This window comes from Ailuropoda melanoleuca, chromosome 2 (genome assembly GCF_002007445.2).
Source record: "Ailuropoda melanoleuca isolate Jingjing chromosome 2, ASM200744v2, whole genome shotgun sequence".
Taxonomy (NCBI): domain Eukaryota; kingdom Metazoa; phylum Chordata; class Mammalia; order Carnivora; family Ursidae; genus Ailuropoda; species Ailuropoda melanoleuca.
In genome coordinates this window covers 171711925-171732396 of record NC_048219.1, presented here as the reverse complement: position 1 = coordinate 171732396, position 20472 = coordinate 171711925, and the positions used below count along the sequence as shown (strand labels likewise).

General features: G+C 41.2%; 1 protein-coding gene across 4 annotated transcripts in view; it reads left to right on the top strand.

Moving 5' to 3' along the window:
• The first annotated feature begins 202 nt into the window (after nucleotides 1-202).
• PLEKHM3 (pleckstrin homology domain containing M3) overlaps nucleotides 203-20472 on the top strand; it is a 179046-nt gene continuing 158776 nt past the window's right edge. The window contains exon 1 of one of the 4 annotated variants that reach the window (XM_034655073.1): nucleotides 203-382. The gene's annotated coding sequence lies outside the window, so the exon portion shown is untranslated. The remainder of the gene's footprint in view (nucleotides 383-20472) is intronic. The other 3 variants (XR_004623592.1, XM_002918092.4, XM_011223464.3) reach the window with 3 other exon arrangements.

Genomic DNA, 20472 nt, shown 5'->3' with positions numbered 1-20472 from the left:
TTGGGCGTTGGGAGGAGCAGTGGGGAGACTCTGCGGCACCCGCCATTGTTTCCAAAATGCGTGTGATAAAAACCGTGCAGAAGGAGGCAGAGATAAGGCCCCTCCGCGCGGTCAGGCCCTGCACGGCGGCCGGGTCCTGGGACCAAAAAGACGAGTCCCTGCGACCTGGAACCTCGTGTGTCCGGGTCTCGCTTCCCGGGTGGCTGGGGGGAAGCATTTAAGAACGGGACCGCGAGCCGCGCTTGTAAACAGACAGCCGGGCTGGGATGGTCGGCGGCCAGACGGGCTGTCACGGCGAGGCGGGCTTGCTGCGAAGCCGAGCCCCAGCCAGGAGTAGACTGCAGGCCCGGCAGGTGAGGGGAGAGGCCCCGCCGGCGGCCAGGTGAGCATCCGCCTGCTTCTGTGCTGCCTGGCTGGCCAGTGGGGGAAGGGTGTGGGGATGACAACGTTGTAACAAATATCCGAGGGCATCCCTGGGGTGGCGATGATTTTGCTGTTTGTTCCGTTCTCTGGTTTTGGTTTCGTGCTGGAGACTGCACTACAGTGTCGTGGATAATGGGTGAGGGTAGGTTACATGATGCGTTGTCTGCTTATTTTTACACAACGGGTATATAAGTAGAAAGCAGTTTGAAATAGCTGATCCCGTTCTGCGCGTTGTTTTTAGTCTGCCTGCTTCCTGGGTCCTAGAAACCAAATCTCAGCAGAGCCTTTGACTCACATCACGCCGGGGCTCCTAGAGAAACAGCGATCGTTCCCTCTGTGGACTCCGGTCATTTTTAATGTGTAGTAAACGATACTGTGTGACTGATGACAAGCATGATTTGGCCTTCTATGAGAGGATTACTAAGCTGAAACACCAGGATAAGGAAATTTCAGACCCACTCAATAAATGAAATACGTGTCTACTGAGATACATAGTTGAATGGCAAACTGAGATTGGTCTGGATTTATAGCTTGCAAAGCAGGGGAGATTTGAATTTAGCAGGTTAAACTGAGATTGAGCAATGCTGTTGTAAACTTATTCGGAAGTTTTTTCCCTTCTTTTTTCCTCCTTGTAAAGAGAAACCCTTCCTTAATTTCATTTCAGTAGTCATAGTGAATTGCAATTTGTATTCATTCATAAGGTATTTTATTATATATTGACTACATATAAGTTTTAATTGCTGTACCTATAATCAAATACAAGGCAGTTTTCATTTCATTAACTTGGAAAATGCCTTCACCAAAAATTGGGCTATATGTAGACATGTCTCCTTCATCACATAGTCTACCTTTTAGTTAGAAGAGTATTAGATTAAATCAGAGAAGTGTACATCAAAGAAATAATATTAATGCCTTACGAGTTTGTCTTTAAAATGAATGTTTTCACAATGTAATGGTTCATAGCAAGAACTATAAAGCCAGACTGCCTGGATTCCAGTTCCTGTGTGGCCACTTCCTATTGTATAATGTTGGAAAATTACCTGCTGTGTTTCCAAATCTGTAGAATGGATTTACTAATAGTACTGATCTCATAGGGTTGTTATGAGGATTAAATGAGTTAGTATTTTTATTTTTTGTATTTTTATTATTTTTTTAAAAGATTTTATTTATTTATTTGAGAGAGAGAGAATGAGCCGGGGGAGAGAGGCAGAGGGAGAGGGTTATGAGGTTGGATCCCAGGACCCCAGGATCATGACCTGAGCCAAAGACAGATGCTTAACCGACTGAGCCATCCAGGTGCCCCGAATTAGTACTTTTAAAGCATTAAGAATAGTGCATGTAATAATTGCTATATATATGTTTGTAGGTAAATACATGGGCACCTGGCTGTCTCAGTCGGAAGAACATGTGACTCTTGATCTCAGGGTCATGAGTTCAAGCCCTACGTTGAGTGTAGAGATTACTAAAAAATAAACTATTTCATTGATTTTTAAAAAAATACATGTAATAAAAATAAACCAGTGTTGAAAGTGGAATGGTGGTTGCAGAAGGTGGGGGAGTGGCAAAATGGTGAGTTTTGTTAAATGAGTGTAGTTTCAGTTTTGCAAGATGAAGAGTTCTATAGATTGGTTACACAACAATGTGAATGTACTTATTACTGAGCTGTACACTTGAAAATGGTTAAGATGGCAAAGTTTATAGGTATTTTCTCACAATTAAAATAAAAATCAGTGTTGGCAAAGTTAGGTATTCAGAATTCTTTTTTTGGAGGGGGAGGGAGAGGGAGAGAATCTTTTTTTAATTTTTTTTTTTTAAGATTTTATTTATTCATTTGACACAGAGAGAGCACGCACAAGCAGGGGGGAGGGCAGACTGGGGAGAGGAAGAAGCAGACTCCCCGCTGAACAGGGAGCCTGATGCAGGGCTTGATCCCAGGATCCCAGGATCATGATCTGAGCCAAAGACAGACGCTTAACCGATTGAGCAACTCAGGCTCCCAGAGAGGGAGAGAATCTGAAGCAGGCTCCACACCCAGCGCGATGCGCGGCTCAGTCTCACAACCCTGAAATCATGACCTGAGCCAAAATTAAGACTTAGACCCTTAACCAACTGAGCCACCCAGATACCCCTCAAAATTCTTATTAGCACACATCAGCCCAACCACAGTTGCCTTTGCCATTGTGAATGTGCAACTTCTTATAGTCATCAGTAAGATTCATTTGTTTGGTAAATTCATGAATTACGGTTTATCATAAAGAGCATGAACAAATGGTAAGAAAAAACACTGAAGACTCTATAGCAGGCAGAATTGTAGGAATGCCCCTGTACCAAGATTGCATGCCCTAATCCGTGCAACCTGTAAAGATGATGAAATAGCACTCGTTTGACTGTATTATGTTATAGGACACAGTTGAATTTAAAATGGGGAAAATATCTGAGTAGTCCTAATCTAATCACAGGGGCCCATAAAAGTAGAGAGCTTTCTCTGGCTGAGGAAATCCAAACAATTTGTGAAGCTTGAGGAGAAGCAACATGCAGTTGCTGTTTTGAAGGTGGAGGCAACACTAGAGAAGGAATGGGGGAGCCTTGAGGAATGCAGGATGCCTAGAATTGTTGAGGGTGGCCTAGCATGGAAACCGGAACTTCAGACTCAGGGGCACAGTCTAGGAACTGGACTATGCCAACAACCTGAATGAGCTTAGAACTGGATTCTTTACCAGAGCCTTTAGATAAGAGTCCAGCCTGGCCAACAACACCTTGATTTTAACCTCGAGAGAGACACCCTGAACAGGCAACCCAGTCAAGCTTACCGAGACTTCGGACCTTCAGAACTGTGAAATAAGAAACAGGTGTTGCTTTAAGCTACTGAGTTTGTGGAAATTTGTTATATAGCAATAGAAAATTAATATAGACTCCAGCATAAAAGTAGGCAAAAGACAGGAACAGAGTATCCATAGAAGAGAAAATTAAGTGACTAATAGAATATGAAAATACAGGGGCGCCTGGGTGGCACAGTTGTTAAGCGTCTGCCTTCGGCTCAGGGCATGATCCTGGCGTTATGGGATCGAGCCCCACATCAGGCTCCTCCACTATGAGCCTGTTTCTTCCTCTCCCACTCCCCCTGCTTGTGTTCCCTCTCTCGCTGGCTGTCTCTCTCTCTGTCAAATAAATAAATAAATAAATCTTAAAAAAAAAAAAGAATATGAAAATACATTCTCTTTTCATTAATCAAAGATATAAAAATTGGAACAACTGCAGGGTCCCATTTTTCCAGCTCTTAAATTTACATAGATTGTTAACAATTTCAGTTCTTCACATTAGTTAGTGTGAATTGGAGCAGACACTCTCAGATGCTGTGAGGGGTGAGCAAATGGTATAACCTCCCTGAAAAGCTCATTGGCTGAATGTATGAACAGCCTCACTAGTGCTCCTACCCCTTGACCTAATACTTCTACTTCTAGCAATCGATCCAAAGGGACTTAGAAATACTTTTGTAGTTAATGGTCATAGATGCTTAATGTAGCTTTGTTTTCTCATAAATTGATGGGTTTTAGGCTTTGGGCTCTAGACCCAGGTTAATTATACAAGTGAAAAACAAAGAACTGTGATGGATATGTAACCATTTGCAAAAAGATGTCTGCATGTTCTGGCTAGGAAAACCAAGCTGGACCTGAGCCAGTAACATCTGCGTAACAAAACACTCAATGCTAATATTCATTGAATATTTATCAGATACTTGACATTTTCTATTCTAGTTTAATCATGTATGCAGGCTTCCCATAATACTCGAAGTCAGCTATACATTTACATATTTAAGAACAGATAGGTAGATGGGTACTAATTACTTGTTTCAGAAGACCTGATTTTGATAGGAACCTGAAAAAGATTAATCATGTGGGCAGATTTTTTAGGATCCTCCATCTCTAGACAGTTTCCAGGGGGCACCCAGAGCACTGATACTCTTTAATTTTTTCCCACTGGTCCCGTTTCTTGCTCTATTCTTTCATACCTACAAGAAATGTCCAGAAACTGTCTGTTGCCCCATTGGCAGTAGCCAAATGGTGATTTTCTTCATGGAGAATGTTAATCCCTTAAAAGATACCGTATGGAGGGATGTCTAGCAAGGAATTGCTTTTTTCTTTTCCCTTTTTCTTTTAAAGTGATTTTGCCTTTGGTTCATAAGTAGCTGAACCATATTCTTAGCTTAGAGCTTCTAGTGCAAGCTATATAATTCTGAGAACTCGGTACTGAGTGACGGCATGATAAAAATAACCACCAGTAGTAAATTCCATGCATTATGTTTGCTCTCCTTCATTGGTTACTGTGGATATTACCAGATAGACAATAAAAAGCCCACACAATTTGCCTTCATACTGACAATAAGGTAAGAACTGTATTTGGTTTGTGGATGTAATTAGTCTTGATGGCAACATGAGTTATAAGCAAAAAACAAAGTTAAAATATGGAGGCCATTGTATTGAGATATCGGGCATTCTATTTTCATTAACGGTTTGTTTGTTTTTCATACACATTGACCTTAATTTGAGTATGTGTTTCAAATTGGATTCTCCAATTATATGCCATGTTTGTGAGTACAATAGAGATTTGTCCAGTTATCTTGATTAGCGTAACCAATTTATAATTCAGTACAAACTAAAGCTGCCCAGTTCTGCATTATCCAGTTTACTTGTGGACGTTTATCTACTGGAGAAGTTGCTAAATATCCTCTTCACTTTGTGGCGTGTATGTGTGATTGTAAATGCAGGTTTCAGGCAAAGAATAGGGAATATGTATTATAGGTTAGAAAACATCAGAAAGGTAACCGGTTTTTATGCTCTAGGAAATTAACTAAACGATGTTTTCCCACGTGTTCTTGATCCATTTGAATCAGCACGTTAACTTTTCCAGAACAACTTTTCTTCTGCTCTCAGGGATTCATTGATTCGTTGACTGAACAAGTAAGAGCTGAGCACTTGTTTTGTGCCGTGACACATAGCTCTTGTACTTGGAGCCAGGAGTACAACTTTGAATAAAGCAGGCAGTCTTTGCCTTCATGAAACTTATGGTCTCGTGGGGGAGACAGACAAGTAAACAGGCCATTTTACACAGCATGAAGGGCATTATAATTGAGGTCAGGATGCTACGGGAACACATAAGAGGGATGACCAAAATGGGCGTGGGAGGGCAGGGAAGAAGTGACAACTTCAGCAGAGACCCAAAGGCTGAATTAAAATTAGGCAAGTTGTGTCCCTGTGTGTTGTGGGGTGGGGGGTAAAGAGGGAGAGTCAAGAGATGAGCTCAGGAGGGGCGCCTGGGTGGCACAGCGGTTAAGCGTCTGCCTTCGGCTCAGGGCGTGATCCTGGCGTTGTGGGATCGGAGCCCCACATCAGGCTCTTCTGCTATGAGCCTGCTTCTTCCTCTCCCACTCCCCCTGCTTGTGTTCCCTCTCTCGCTGTCTCTGTCAAATAAATAAATAAAATCTTTAAAAAAAAAAAAAAAGATGAGCTCAGGAAAGTAAGTGGCCATGTGCTCTTACAGGCAATGTTAAGAAGTGTATGGTTTCTCCAGAAGACAGCAGGGTTTCAATTTTAGAAAGCCCTCTTGGGTTGCAGTGCAGTGACTGGATTAGAGGAGGGCAAGACTGAAGGGAAGAAGACTGGGTGGTGGTGTCTGAACTAAGACAATGAAGAAAGAGAGGAACGGACAGATTTGACGGATGTGGTAGAGGTAGAATTAATACGACTTGCTGTTTGGAGTGATTGCGGCTGAAGGAGCCAAAACGGCAAGGGTTAGTGATGTTCACTTTTTGGGGCAGATGATGGTGTCCTTCACTGTATGGACGATACCAGGTCGAGGGGCAGGTTGAGGGTAAGATGAGGAGCTGGGTTTGTGCATATTTAGGAGTTAGGGAACATCCAAGAGGCAGTTGCATTTGTGGGTATAGCGCTCAGGGGAGTAACCTGTTCCTCATCCGCCATGTGGACTGTAGCTGAAGCCTCAGAAATGGAGACTGCTCAGATAGAAGGGGAACTAAATAAGAGGGTTATGGGGAAAATGGAGGAATACCCGCATTTATGATATGAGCATTAAGAGGAGCTCACAGTGGGGACTGAACTGAGCATCCAGAGATAAAGGAGAAATATCAGGAGAGCCTGCATCAGTGTATTCGTGAGAGCAGTGCAGAGTGGGCGTTCAATAGGTCAGATACTGCCGAGGGGTCAGGTCGGACGTGCAGTGAAAAGTCTCCTGGGTTTAGCAGCAAGGAGATTGTTGATGACCTTTGCCTCTGCAGTTTCAGCTGGGACAGAACCAGATTGCCTCTGGGTGGGGGGCGCAAATGAATGGGTGGTGAGAAGTAGAGTCAGAAAGCAAAAAGAGCAAGTTTCTTCTAGAAGCTTGGAATTAAATGGGAGGAGGAGAAAATATTTTAACTGTAGAGGAACTTGGAGGGCAAGAGAGTTTTACTTATTTGGTTTTTCTTTTTCGAGGAGAGATACTCCTTTTGAATCATCATGCACTTGCACTGTTGAATCTCCCCACCCCAAGACCACCAGAAAAGCAGAAACACAGTAACTCTTGCTGACTTGAACAGTGCAGGCATTCTGGAGTAGATTAAAACCTGTCTCACAGTTTCCTAAACTGATTGCTGTCACCACTCTCTGTACCAGTTCGTTGGTTTATAATGAGAGGAGATCAAAGAGAATGGGATGACCCCTTCCGTGGCACCGCACAGACCCCTGTCGGCATCCTGTACCCTGCTTTGGAGTTCACAAAGTACTGCATTATGTCAATTGACTTGCTCTCTAAGACAACTTTTGAAGAGGGTAGGACAGGTGTCCTTATTTGACCTGTATCAAGGTAACTGGAATTCAGGTTCACATGGCTTACCCAGAATCACACCTTTGGTTGTGGTGCGTGGAATGTTGAAACTGAGGTCTTCCAGTTCCAGGTCTTATGGTCCCGAAGTGATTGTCCTTCACTGAAATGTTAGATATCTGTCTATGGATTCCTGGTAGTGTGGTCATATGAAACCTGGGCTTATCATCTTTCAGTAGACTTAAGAAACAAGACTGAAGGTTGTGGGTCAGTTTTGTTACTTTGATTGAGCCCCACGTACAATGATATTCTTACCCCCAATCCTCCCTGCAAAAAGTTCGGTTGGTTTTAGAAGGAGGCATTTTATTTGGGCATGTCTTAATAGTTAAAATATGTTAGAATTATCTATAGTCACATTTAATTTGAAAATATTTCTTTAATTCTTTTGACAGAAATGCTTATTAGCAGGGTGTTTTTTTTTTTAAGTAAACATTTTTACAAGTGTTTCTGTTTATTGGCTAAATGAAAAATGATGTCTTAGGGAAACATTAGTAAAAGGTTTGGGCAATTAGGACTGTGTCAACATTTGCAAAAGCACTTATTTGGCCTAAATGAAGTCACAGTTATTATACCCTTGCAGACATTCCAAGTAATGTGTTCAAGGTCACTAAGAGAATTGAGGTTAGCTATTTAGTTAAAGAACAGCTTTTTACTCTGTTTGTTCAGGGACCTCTCATCCACCATTCCCTCAGAGAACTTACAATGACACAGAAGTATTACAGACATGATATTTTGAATACATTAGGTATAAACTGTTTCCCTGGGTGTAAAGATGATTTTTAGCATTTAACTTTCTGAGTTGTGGGATTAACAAAGATTTAAAAATAGTTTAAATAATTATTAATAATAAATAATTTAAAGTTGCTGATGTTTGACACTAAAATTCAAAGCACCATCTGTGTAAAATTTTAGCTGTATTATCTCCGGGCTGTATGTGCGTTTTAGAGTCTTACTTCCGCTCACTGGCCATATTACTTTGGACACATAACTTCATCTGTTTAAGTCTGAGTTTCCTTTTCTGTAAAATGGTAATAATAGCAGCCCTCCGATAGGGTTGTTGTGAGGATTTAACAACATGATGCAGATAAAGGGCTTAAATAATGACTGCCCTTTAGTAACTCAGAAATACTAGCAATGACTTCCTAATTTTGGTCTTGGTTTAGAAGTTATGAGAACTGTCTTTATTTTGTTTTAAAACATTTTATTAAATACATCATTCCACATTCAAATGTGTCAGTCCACATTGAATGAGCCCTTTGTAGGACATTTTTAATGAGATTAGTAGTGGTAGTCTTAGAAGATGAGCAGCTGTTTGAGTCCCAATTATCGTATGCCTATCATCTTAATGTCAAGTCAAAAGAGTTAAAGAGCGGTGCCCAGTTAAGCGTCTGCCTTTGGCTCAGGTCATGATCCCAGGGTCCTGGGATCAAGTCCCATGTCAAGCTCCACACCGAGCGGGGTGTCTGCTTGTCCCTCTCCCTCTGCCCCTTACCCCACTTTTTCTTTTTCTCTCTCTCGCAAATAAATAAATAATCTTTTAAAAGGTTAAGGAAATATGGACCAATCACAACTCCAGAATGTTTACATGCTGCTGCATTGTTTTCTAGAAATCCATTCCATACTCATGAATATAGTCCATAATAAAAGAAATTTAAATCCAGAACTGGAGGTGAAAATGTAGTTCCCACTGTTCTTCTCCTTCATATTTTGTAAACTTTTCCTTTGTTCCGTTTGCTGGACAGAGATTTTTCTGACCTTCATGTTGTGCATAGTAAAACAACAAAGACTCATCCTATTATTTTACCTTACCTTGTCCTTATCGTTGAAGGTCATAGACTGTTTTGTCTGCCTTTGCCAGCCTTGCTTGTTTCCTGACCGAGTTGTAAGAGGCTGCTTGGTAGTCAAGGTTGTTGTCACAGATTTAAGTCAAAAAAGGAGGGAGGGGTCATGGATGCAGTTCATCACCACCAAGAATGTCTGTCCTTTCAAATAAGGAGTCACCTTTTGCTTAGACCTTATCATGGGTCTGATATTCTCAGGAGGCCATTTAACAAAGCCCCAGGCTCACTTTTTAACAAATTCAGTTGTAGCAGAGAAAGGGGAAAAAAAATCATTTAATTACGTCTCATGTACGTTCACCCTGCCTGCCCATAGGATACTGGTTTCGTGAATATGTGCTGACCCACAGGCTGATTGTTATTTTGAAGGTTAAAGTTTAAGTATGTTACCTTCTGCTAATCAGCTGCAGTGACCTAAGGAATTAAGGTTAAGAGGAAGTGAGGCATTTATTCATTTCCCATGACATCCCAGCCACAGGGCAGAGGCCTTCTGTTGGCCCGTGATGTTTCTGTGGGTCAGAAAGACTTGGGCAGCTTGTGAAGAGCTCTCTGCATTGGTGCCTTCCATTGTGCCATTGTTAGTTTACTTTGAGCTTACCCTTTGGTGGAGCCTTTGAAGCTCTTACCGTAGGCTGATAGCTTTGTGCCAGAAGCAGCATCATTTCTGGAGCAGGTATGATTGGTTTTGTTTGGTTGGTTGTTTCCTTTGTCTTTGGTTTCTTCCAACTTGAAGTCATCTCTGTGTAGACTGTTAACGTCATTTAATTGTGTTCAGTCATTACTCTTTATTATCTCTTGATTATTAATGATTCCTTATTTATGTTCCTGTAACACCTTTTGGATCCTTCTGTTAAGGCACTGTTGACACTTGATTTTATGTTGTTTCCCCACTAGCTGGTAGGCTCTTCTAGGGCAGAAGCTCTGGTTTTGTGTCCCTAGCCTCTATCAGAGTGTTTGGGTACTTGGTCAATCCTTGTAAAGGCTTGCTGAGTATAAATGGTTGTGTGGTTGGGAATCAGCTAGCTTCTAATAGGAATAGTAACTGCTTTAGATTTTCACAAAGAGCTTTCATATACATTATCTGCATTTGTGCTTTACAATTCTCCAAGGTAGGTGGCGTCAGGCATTGGCAGGATTTCCATTTTGCAGATAAGGAGGGCCCAGAAGTCCGGAAGTCCTGAGTCAGCCTGACTTGCCTGTAGTCATTCAGCGTAGAAGGCAGTGCTGGGGCGTTAACCCTTTCTGGTCTCAGAAATTTGTGTTCTCATTGCCACACCTCTGTGCCATTGAACAAACTAAAAACTGGGTGGCAAATTGTCAGATTCAGTCTACTTACAGTTTATGGTCCTTCTAACATCAGGGCCCCTGAGCAATTTAAGGTGATTTAAAAGGTAATTGAACTTGGTTGGCCCAGTGATTAGACAGGGATTCCAGGAACCTCTTTTTGTTCCCCATAGGGCCTTTGACTGACAAGAGATGAATCATCTTGGTTTCTCTTTCATCATCTTTAAAATAATCCTGCTACTTTTTCTTACCTCTCTCTGTTTACTGCTAGTTTTTATCAAGAAGCTTATCAAACACTTTAAAAACCGAACTCTAAACCATGCATATGAAAATGATTATTCTCAGTAGAGCTAAGTGGTTATATGAGTTGATGACATCTTTAAAGCCAATTTCTTGGTTCTTTTTGGGTGGCTTGCATATCCGGGTCTCTGAACCTCCCTGGTGGTTGTTACCTTCATTGTTATGATCTGTCACATATTCAGCTTACAGCTGGCTTGACTCGGATGGCACCTACGTGGACTAGGAAGTTATTCCCTGTTGCAGTTGGAGGCTGACTGTAGCAAGATGTGATTTTTATGATGGAAGTTTTCACCTACTTCACCTCAGTCCTAGATAATTTGGGTCGGCATTTTGTTTGTTTTTTAATCTCTATTCCTTGCCGTGGAGGTAAAGGGAAGTGGAAAACATTATGAGTCTTCATTTTTAGACACATAACTGAAGTTTGTGTCTGTTTGGTTTCTAAAAGTGGGACATATTGGAACTCTGGTGGTTTTATGAAATGGGATTCCCAGTAGGAGCCTTGGCATTCCGATCCAGTGGTTGACATAGGAGCATAGTAGCATTACTGCCTTCAACAGCAAAGCAATCTGAGATTTGAAGTGCCATGCTTATACTTAGTTTAGTTTCTGGGAAAACATCTTGGGGCATCAAATGTCTCAGTGATTTTGCAAGTGTCAAACAATAAGCAAGCACAGACATGTACTGAAAAATGCCTTAAATTGATTGCCTGGTGTATTTCAAGAGGAACATCTCTTTACTGGCATTAGAAAGAGCTTGAGCTCTTAAGTCAGTGGAAAATGAGACCAGCCCAACTACTGATTTGCAGTGGTTCACGAAACGATTCCCTAGTGCTGCATAGGTGCTTTTGTTTCTATACAAGGTCTGAGTGAGGTCTTGGCTGCCTGACCTTTGCTGTGTTATTTTTAAACCTGATTTCTATAGCACAGAAGCTTTCTCTCCCAAGAAAAATCTTAAAAGCTCAAGTCAACATATGTGTTGTCAGATATTACTTAAATGAGCTTATAATGAATTCAAATGTACTTTTGCCAGAAACTCAGAGTGGTATTTATATTTACAGATGTCAGTGCTTTGAAAACTTACTCTTTATTCAGTTGTTCATTCAACAAATATTTGCTGAGCACCTATTGTGTACTAGCCATAGTTATAGGCCCAGTGGAGGTTATAAAAATGAAATAGGTTAAAATCACCACTCTCAAGTTGCTCTAAGTCCAGTAGGGTTGGTGTGTGATCTCAGGCAAATTATCTGTCTTTGAGCCTCCATTTTCTGTCTGTAAAATGGAGGTAATAATACTGACATTATACATCGTGAGGCTTAGAGATCTAAAATATCAAGCAGTGTAGCTGGCACAGTATGGGCTTCTGATAAATTATAATTATTATTGTCATCATTTCAGAAAGAACAGGGCAGCATGCAATATATGTTGTGGGGACAGTACCAAAGACATCCTGTGGATGTTTAAAGAAAAGAGCAGACTGTTTTAGGATCAGGGATTAAAGAAAGCTTGTGGAAGAAGTGGCATTGAAGCTTGTAGAATTTTGTAGGTAGAGGTGGGGAGAGGGTACCTCAGAGGTAACTGTGTTGAGTAAAGTTCTGGAGTTGGGAAAACAAAATTTAAGCAATAGCATTGCAGTTTGGAGGAAAAGTATTATATGGAAGACAAGTGAGCAGTTGGGCAGGCAAGCCAGGCCAAGGTTGTGAAAGATTTAGAGTGTTGGGTGAGCAAGTTGGCCTTGTCAACAGAAGCTTCATTGAAGGATTTTATTTGCTACTGTCCCCCCTGCCTAGAATAGTGCCCAGCCAATGGCGAGCGTTTAGCAAATATTTATTGAATGAATCTGATTGTGATTTTAGACAAATTGAGCTTAATTTTGTCATGAGATAAGCCAGGTAGAAAAGTCTTATGAATAGTTGGAAACCTAGGACCAGAGGTCAGGCCTGAGATTGAGATCAACAATGGACATCTGGAAAGCATGAACATAGAAGTAATTATTGAAGCCACAAATGTGAATAAATGGACCTCAGGAGAATATGTAGCTGTAGTTAGAGAAGAGAACTCAGACAATGCCCACATTTGCCGAGGGGACCAGTAAGGAAGGGAGGAAAATGGAGACCCAGAGTGAGGCAGTAGAAATGAGAGGAAAGGTCAGAGTGTGTGATGTCTGTGAAGCCCCAGAGATGTTTGAGGAGAAGCTGGTTGACAGCATCAAAGAGGGTGAGGACTTGGAAGAACACTAGTCGTTGTGTACTGAGAAAGTCTTTGGGGAGCTGTAGAAGGAAGGTTCAGTCGAGTTGAGACTTGGGCTAGGTTGAATGAAGGTGTAAGGGACACATTCACATTCTGGGACATTGCTTGTTTTTTTTTCAAGGTTAGTGTTATTTGCTTTTTGAGCATACATGTAACAGACAGTGTGCCCAAATTGTATATATAATCTGATTCCAATTAAATACTGGACAAAACACACCTAACTATTGATTTATTGTCTGTGAGTTATGAGTTCATGACTGATTTTTATTTTCTTTGCCATATCTGTCAGTATTTTCCAGAGTTTCTATGAATGTTTATTGCTTTTAGAACTGGGAAAACACTATACCACTTATTTTTTTTAATGTTATTCTCCTAATGTGTTACATTGCAATAGATTTCTCATTTATTAAAACTTGTATAGAATGTAGCCATTTAATGTTCCTTCTAGGCCTATGAAATGGGATTCCATCTGTGTTTCTAGCTGTCCTTTTCCTCTGAAAGACCCTGAACTCCTTATGAGGTCCACACTGACACCATTTCCTTATCTGCTGTTTGTGGCTTGCCTATGCTCCCTCCACGTGCCTACATTGTCTTTATGTCAGAGCACCATGACAAAGTCATTCTCTCTTGTAGCCTCATAGTCCAGAAAGGTATTTACTAGGGTCAGATCCTTTTGTGGTGGATTCTTTACATTATATAACTTAGAAAATTTTCGGTCAGCTGCAGCCTTAAACAAAGTGAAGAACACGAAGTGCTGACTGTCCTGGTGATCCCTCCTCATTGTCCTGTTTGAAAGTGGATTGGCAGAAACAGTTCACCCTAGGTGTCTTCGGCATTGCCCTTTTCTGTCTAGCCCAGCTGCTTCTAAACTGCTTGTTAGACACCCTCTCGGCACTCATTGAATTCTGATTACAAGCCATTTAGTCAAGTGGGAGGAAGTCAGCGCTTTAACCATCCAGCTCGGGAGAACATGGCACCTTTGTGTGGGTTGGGCTGGTATTGTTCACATACCTGCTTCTGCCTCAGTGTGGGAGGACTGCCGTATTCATCCTGTTAATTAGCCTGGCCTCATGAGCATGTAAACAGCAGCTTTCCTTGTTAGAAAATACCAATACACTGATTCTCCATCCTGTTACATTTTGAGGCATTCAGGGGACTTTGGGTTGAGCTTTTATTACCACACTGACAAATGGACTTAAATTTGTCAATATGTTAAATAGGAGAAATAACCCTTTTTACAGAAAGGGTATTTTGTATAAAAATAAGATAAAATATCTATAGGTCATTGAGTTTGGCTGAAAAGTAGTGTATTATAAGTAGTTGGTTGCTGACTTTGCCTTCGTTGGGCTGACACATCTTTGAAGGTATAGACTAGGAGCATGTGGTGGTCGAATGGGTGAGGTCTGGTGGAGTGCTCCATAATTATATGGTAGTTTACATATTTTAAAGGCGTGTTGGAACAGCTACCTAGTGAGTGATCCACAGGCATAGCAGTTTGATGTTAGCAACTTTATTGGATACAGGTAGCTGAGTAAAGCACCCAGAGGTTAAATGGTTTGCCGGAGGCCACCCAGCACGTGTGTGTGGCTGAGCCAGATTTAGAACACAGTTCTGATTAGCTCCTCATTTCCAGTTTTGTGCTGAGGCAAACCACACTGCACCTACACACTCGTTTTATTTAGTTCACTTTGTCAGAGGAACATAATGTTCATATTTTGACCTGTCTGAATATGCTGTTGTTATTTCTAACTAATTAATTTCAAAAACCAAATGAGGCAAGCTAGGAAGAGGTGTTTACTTACAGAGACTAAACTTGGCATTAGATCTATGTATTGTTGTGAATTTGAGGCATATGTATCCTAGGGAAAAGATGAAGTTCTAAAAAGAATTAGTTTGAAAAGTGGAGCCCCAAAGGATGAAGACACAAAGATTATATAGGAGGTTATGTAAGGCACCCTGCCTGGTGTCCAGTCACGTAGAGTTAGAGTGTAGAGTGGGATACATGGGATAGAGATTGTTGATCATTTCAGTGCAATATGGCAAACCCAGGGTGCTATGAGAGAGCCTGAGCAATTGGGAAGGGCTCCCCAACTTGAAGCAAGGCATGGAGGAGTAAAACGGCAAGGTGAATGTTGGTTAGAATACAAACTGGAGAGGTGGGATAGGTCATGAAAGGCCATGAATGTCATGCAAAGGAATAACAGTGTATTCATTCAACACATGAATAGTTAGTGCCTTTTTTTTTTTTTTTAAGCTTGCCAGACACTATTCTGTTCGCTTGGGATACCTTAGTAAACAAAGTGAGCATAAATTCCTGCCCTTGAGGAGCTTATGTTTTATTAGATAGGAACACGAGACATTAATAAATCAGAAAATTAAGTGGTACTTTAGAAGATGGTAATTGCATAAGGAGAAAGGGTCAAGCTAGGTGATCAAGGTTAACATGAACAGTGGTAAGTCATGATGGTAGCTACCTTTGATAGGATGTGATGAGAATGGCACTTCGCCTCTGGTTTTTTTTTCCCCCAAAACATATAGCACTAGTCTAATCGTGAGAAAAACATCAAACATATCCCAATTGAGGGACAATCTATAAAACACCTGGCCAGTACTCCTCAAAATTGACAAGGTCATCAAAAACAAGTAGTCTGAGAAACTCACAGCTAAGAGGAGGTTAAGGAGATAGAGATATGACAATTAAATGTCATGTAGTATCCTGGGTAGAATCCTGGGATAGAAGAAGGATATTAGAAAAAAGTGAGGAGGGGCGCCTGGGTGGCACAGCGGTTAAGCGTCTGCCTTCGGCTCAGGGCGTGATCCCGGAGTTATTGGGATCGAGCCCCACATCAGGCTCCTCCGCTGAGCCTGCTTCTTCCTCTCCCACTCCCTCTCCTTGTGTTCCCTCTCTCGTTGGCTGTCTCTATCTCTGTCCAATAAAAAAAATAAAAAATAAAATAAAATAAAATCTTAAAAAAAAAATGAGGAAATCCCAGTAGCGTATGAACTTTTGTTAATAATAATATATCAATACTGGTTCATTAGTTGTGACAAATGTGCCGTACTAATATAAAATGTCACATGGAGGAAACTGGTTGTGGGCTTTGTTGGAACTCACTGTACTATCACTGCAATAATTTTGTAAATATATAACTTTTAACATTTTAAGTTTGTTTAAAAAAAGCAGAGTAAAGGAACTCAGATGTATGTTATGATTTTAAATAGGATGGTTAGGGTAGGCTTCATTGAAAAGGTGACATGAGCAATTACTTCAGGAGAGAGTTGGGCATGTTGGTTCTGAGGGAAAAGCCAATGCAAAGACCCTGAGGTGAAGGTGAGAACATGCCTACAAGCTTGTGAATCCGCACAGAGGCCAGTGTGGCCAGATCGGAGGGAGGGTTGGCAGTAGGGAGAGCATGAGCTCGTGGGGGAGGGACGGTGGAACAGATTGAGGTAAGTGCTTTTAGGCCACGGTTAGTCATGTATTGTGTGCCAGGAACCATGCCACGTATTGTCTTATTTAATTCTCTCAACTGTCCTGAGAAAGAAATAGTATTAGTTTGCTGATTATGCAAACGAGAAAACTGAAATTAAAGAGGGTAGTAACTTGCTGAAGTCCCACTGCTGGTAATTGGTGGAGCCGCAGTTCCTTCCTTGCTGGACTAAACCTTCAAGGAAACTACTGCCCACAAGAAAATCTAACTCTCTGCTTGTTGTTGTTCTTTTAAGTTGTGGTAAAAAACACATATAAAATTTATCATCTTAACCATTTTCGTCTGTTCGTAGCGTTAAGTATATTCCCATTGCTGTGAAACAGATCTCCCGAACTTTTTCATCTTGCAATACCCCTTAAACACCACCTGTCTTCTTTGCCATCCCCTGAGCTCCTGGCAAACCACCATTCTACTTTCTGCTATGAGTTAGACTACATTTGATTCCTCATCTACATTGGATGTATTTGTCTTAGTATTTGTCTTTTTGTGACTGGCTTATTTTACTTGGTAATGTCCTTGCAGTTCATTCGTGTTGTAGCAGATGACAGGATTTCCTTGCATTTTTAAGGCTGAATTCTATTCTGTTGTACAGATCTGTACCACATTCTGTGTATCAGTCTGTTTCGTCAGTAAAGTTTGATCAGACACAGACAAGCCCATCATTCCCGTATTGTCTGTGACTGCCTTCCGCACTCCAGCAGTAGAGTGAGTAGTAGCAAACCTAAAGCCAAAGCTACTTACTCCTTACAGAAAATGTTTGCTGACTCTTATTCTATTCGGGAGACTCTGAAGGGTTTAGAGAAGTAATGTGGAGGCTGCATTAGAGGGAGGAAGGCAAGAGGCAGGAAGACCTTTCTGGTTTTGTGGGGACAGGGACACAGGTGTGGAGATGGGGCTTGCCCTCAAGAAGCTCATAGTCTAATTGAGGGGAAAAAGACGATTGACAAAGTCGACTTGTTCAGTGATGGTTTAGACATTCAGGAAGGAAGAGACTTGAAAGGACTGAGTCCTCAGGAAAGACTTATAGAGGGCTGGGATTTGGGATGGAATGGATCAGATTTGACACAGGGTATGGAGGAGTGCACCTCCTTCTCAGGAGGCCTTCTCAGCCACACATTACGCATGAGGGTAAGACAGCGAAAGCGCTTAGAGCTGTGCCGGGCATGTAGAAAGAGTTCCACTACTCTTGTAGTAATGTAAGTTCCATGACAGCAGGATGTGTATCTCATTTGTTCACTGTAGTAGCACCTGTGCTTAGACCTCAGTAGCTGCTTCAATAAATATTTATGGAATGAATACAACAGTTCATGTAACTCTCAATAACTCTTTTTAGCTATTTAATTTGTACTGTGCAAATACAGGCGAAGAGCTGGACCTCTCACACTGATCCGTCAATTCATTCATTACACTAGAGAGTAATTTTTTTTTTTTTACTGTTAAAGCAGCAGCTATCTTTACCGTTTATTGCTAGAGATAGTCATGTGGTAAGAGGTGGTAAGTCAGAGGTACTGGCAACAAAGGAAAAAGAGGAAAAGAAAATAATGTTAATAATCCTAAAGACAGCCACTCAAAAATAATTCATTAACTGAAAAAATATTTGTTAAACTGCGGCTGTGTTCTGGAGGTGCAGGGGTGAGCACAATAGACACAGTTGCTGCCTAAGAGGGGCTATTGACATTGAAACTGGTAATTACAGATGTAACGTGTGACAGACATGTAAGTGCCATGGAAACTTAAACAAGGACGTTTAACCTAGTCTGGGACACCAGAGGGTCTTTCCCTGAGGAAACGACAAGTCCTGATTATTGGTTGCTGTGTGACAAAATACTCCCAAACTTAGTATCTTAAAACAGTCTATTGCCTCTCACCGTTCTGGGCTGCCTAGGCTCAGCTGGACAGTTCTCACTTGGGATCGCTTATGAGCTGCAGTTAGATCCTGACTGGGGCTGGAATCCTCTGCAAGCTTGACCGGGCTGTCATCCAAGATGACTTCTTCACGCACATGCCTGGTGCCTCCCTGCTGCAACGTGACCTCTTTCTAGCAGATAGCCTTATTTCCTAGATAACAGCTTAGAGCTCCAAGAAATAGGAAGAGGAGGCAGCCAGGCCAGGTAAGGGCTGTACTTCAAATGGGCACAGCATCATTTCTGCCACACTCTAGTGATCAAAACATCACAAGTCCTGTCCAGATTCAAGGCAGTGGAAAAATAAAGTCAGTTCTTGATGGAGGAGTAACAAGATTTCATTGCAGAAAAACATGTGGGATAGAATTTGTTGTGGCCATCTTTAGAGAATACAAGTCTGTCACTTGATGTTAGGTTGAAGGATAATTTGGCATTAGATAGGCAAAAGAGAGAGAGGCAATGAGAACAGCTTTGTGGACAGGACTGGAAGTCAAAAAGTATACCTCGGAGGGGTTAAAAGGCCGTGACTGATGGAGGAAGAAGAGGAAGAGTGGCAGGAAAATGCTGGTTCACACAGAGAACAGTAGAAGTTTTTAGGGTATGATTAGAAGGCTAAATGCATATTTCTATCAGAAAGGACGGGGAATAACTGCATAAGTTCCAAACAGAGGTAATGGAAAACACTAAATAGTGAAAATAAAAAGACCTGTAATGGAAAGTACAGGTTAGCCTAGAGAAGGACTTGGGGTGGAGTGGGTATGGGTCAGGGAAATCTTGCCCCAAATCACTTAGCTCACATGAAATAATTGGGAGTGAACCCAGAACTGACTCTAGAGCTCAGACCCTTTACACTATATTGCTCACCACACTACCTAAGGAAAGTCATATAATAAACTTGAAAATCCCTTGCTAATCAAAAAGTAATTTATTCTTTCTAATTTGTTCCTAGCCATTCAGGCAAATACCTTCTAAATTTCTTAGGCTCAACTCAAAGGGCAGCTTATTTTTGAAGACTTTGCTAATGCATACGAAAGTATCGATGTGATCTCATAATCTCTTGGCCTCAGTGTCTCCTCCTGTGAAAGGTTGGGTTTGGAAGGATGACTTTGAAGTTCCCTTCCTTGTCTAACAGTCTATGGTTTTAGGATGTGTGGGGTAACAGTGTTTCACAAGCTGGCAGTGATGGCCATCAATGTGTTATATGCTTCTAACCAGCCTATGCATACCTAAACAGAGCACAAAGAGTATATTTCTAGACATTTTGATTTAAAATAAGGAAGAAAGAATCACTTTGAAGGTATTTATTCTCTCTTTCTAGTATGATTACAGACTGAACTTTAAGCACTGGGTAAGGAAAGGAATATGAGTAATATAATCTTAGATGAATAACTGCTCTGCGCCTTGGTACCTCTTCTATAAAATGGGATACATGTTAAAAACAAAAACAAAATCTGAGTGAGTAAACTTGAAGATCAGTTTGGCTGTATTCAACAATTCATGAATCAGGTGACATCCCATCTAGTAAATAGAAGGCTCTACAAAGTGGAAGTCTTTTATAGGCGGAAGGGGTGGAAGCAAGATCACTTTCCTTTGGGGGAAGGGCAGGGATCTATGGAGCAGATAACCTCAGTAGTGCTGATCAGGTAATTCCAGATTCACTGCTCAAAGGTCACATTCCTGGGAAAGACTGAAAGTACTGAGGCTGAGATTGGGTATTAAGTCTTGATTTGCTGATGTGGGGCTCTGCATAAGTGACTCCATTTTGGGCCCATTATTTATTTTTTTAATAAATACTTACACTTTATTATGTTCATTTGAAGTTTTAGTAAAGAAGGAACTAAATACGATTTATTACGTATTTCTTTTTCATAGACTCTGGTGTAGAAGATGAAACTAAAAATCCCGTGTTTCAAAATTACAGAAGTAGTGAAACCTTGTTGCACAACTCAGGGGGCTCAGGACTTAACTGTAAACAAAGGAAAAGAAACCCTGTTTGCAACTATTATAACTGACGTTTATCTCTAAAGTCAATCAGTGCCTTTCTGCATAAGGGCTAACATAATACATATCAAAATATAAAATGTAGATAAATTCATAGTCATTATCACTT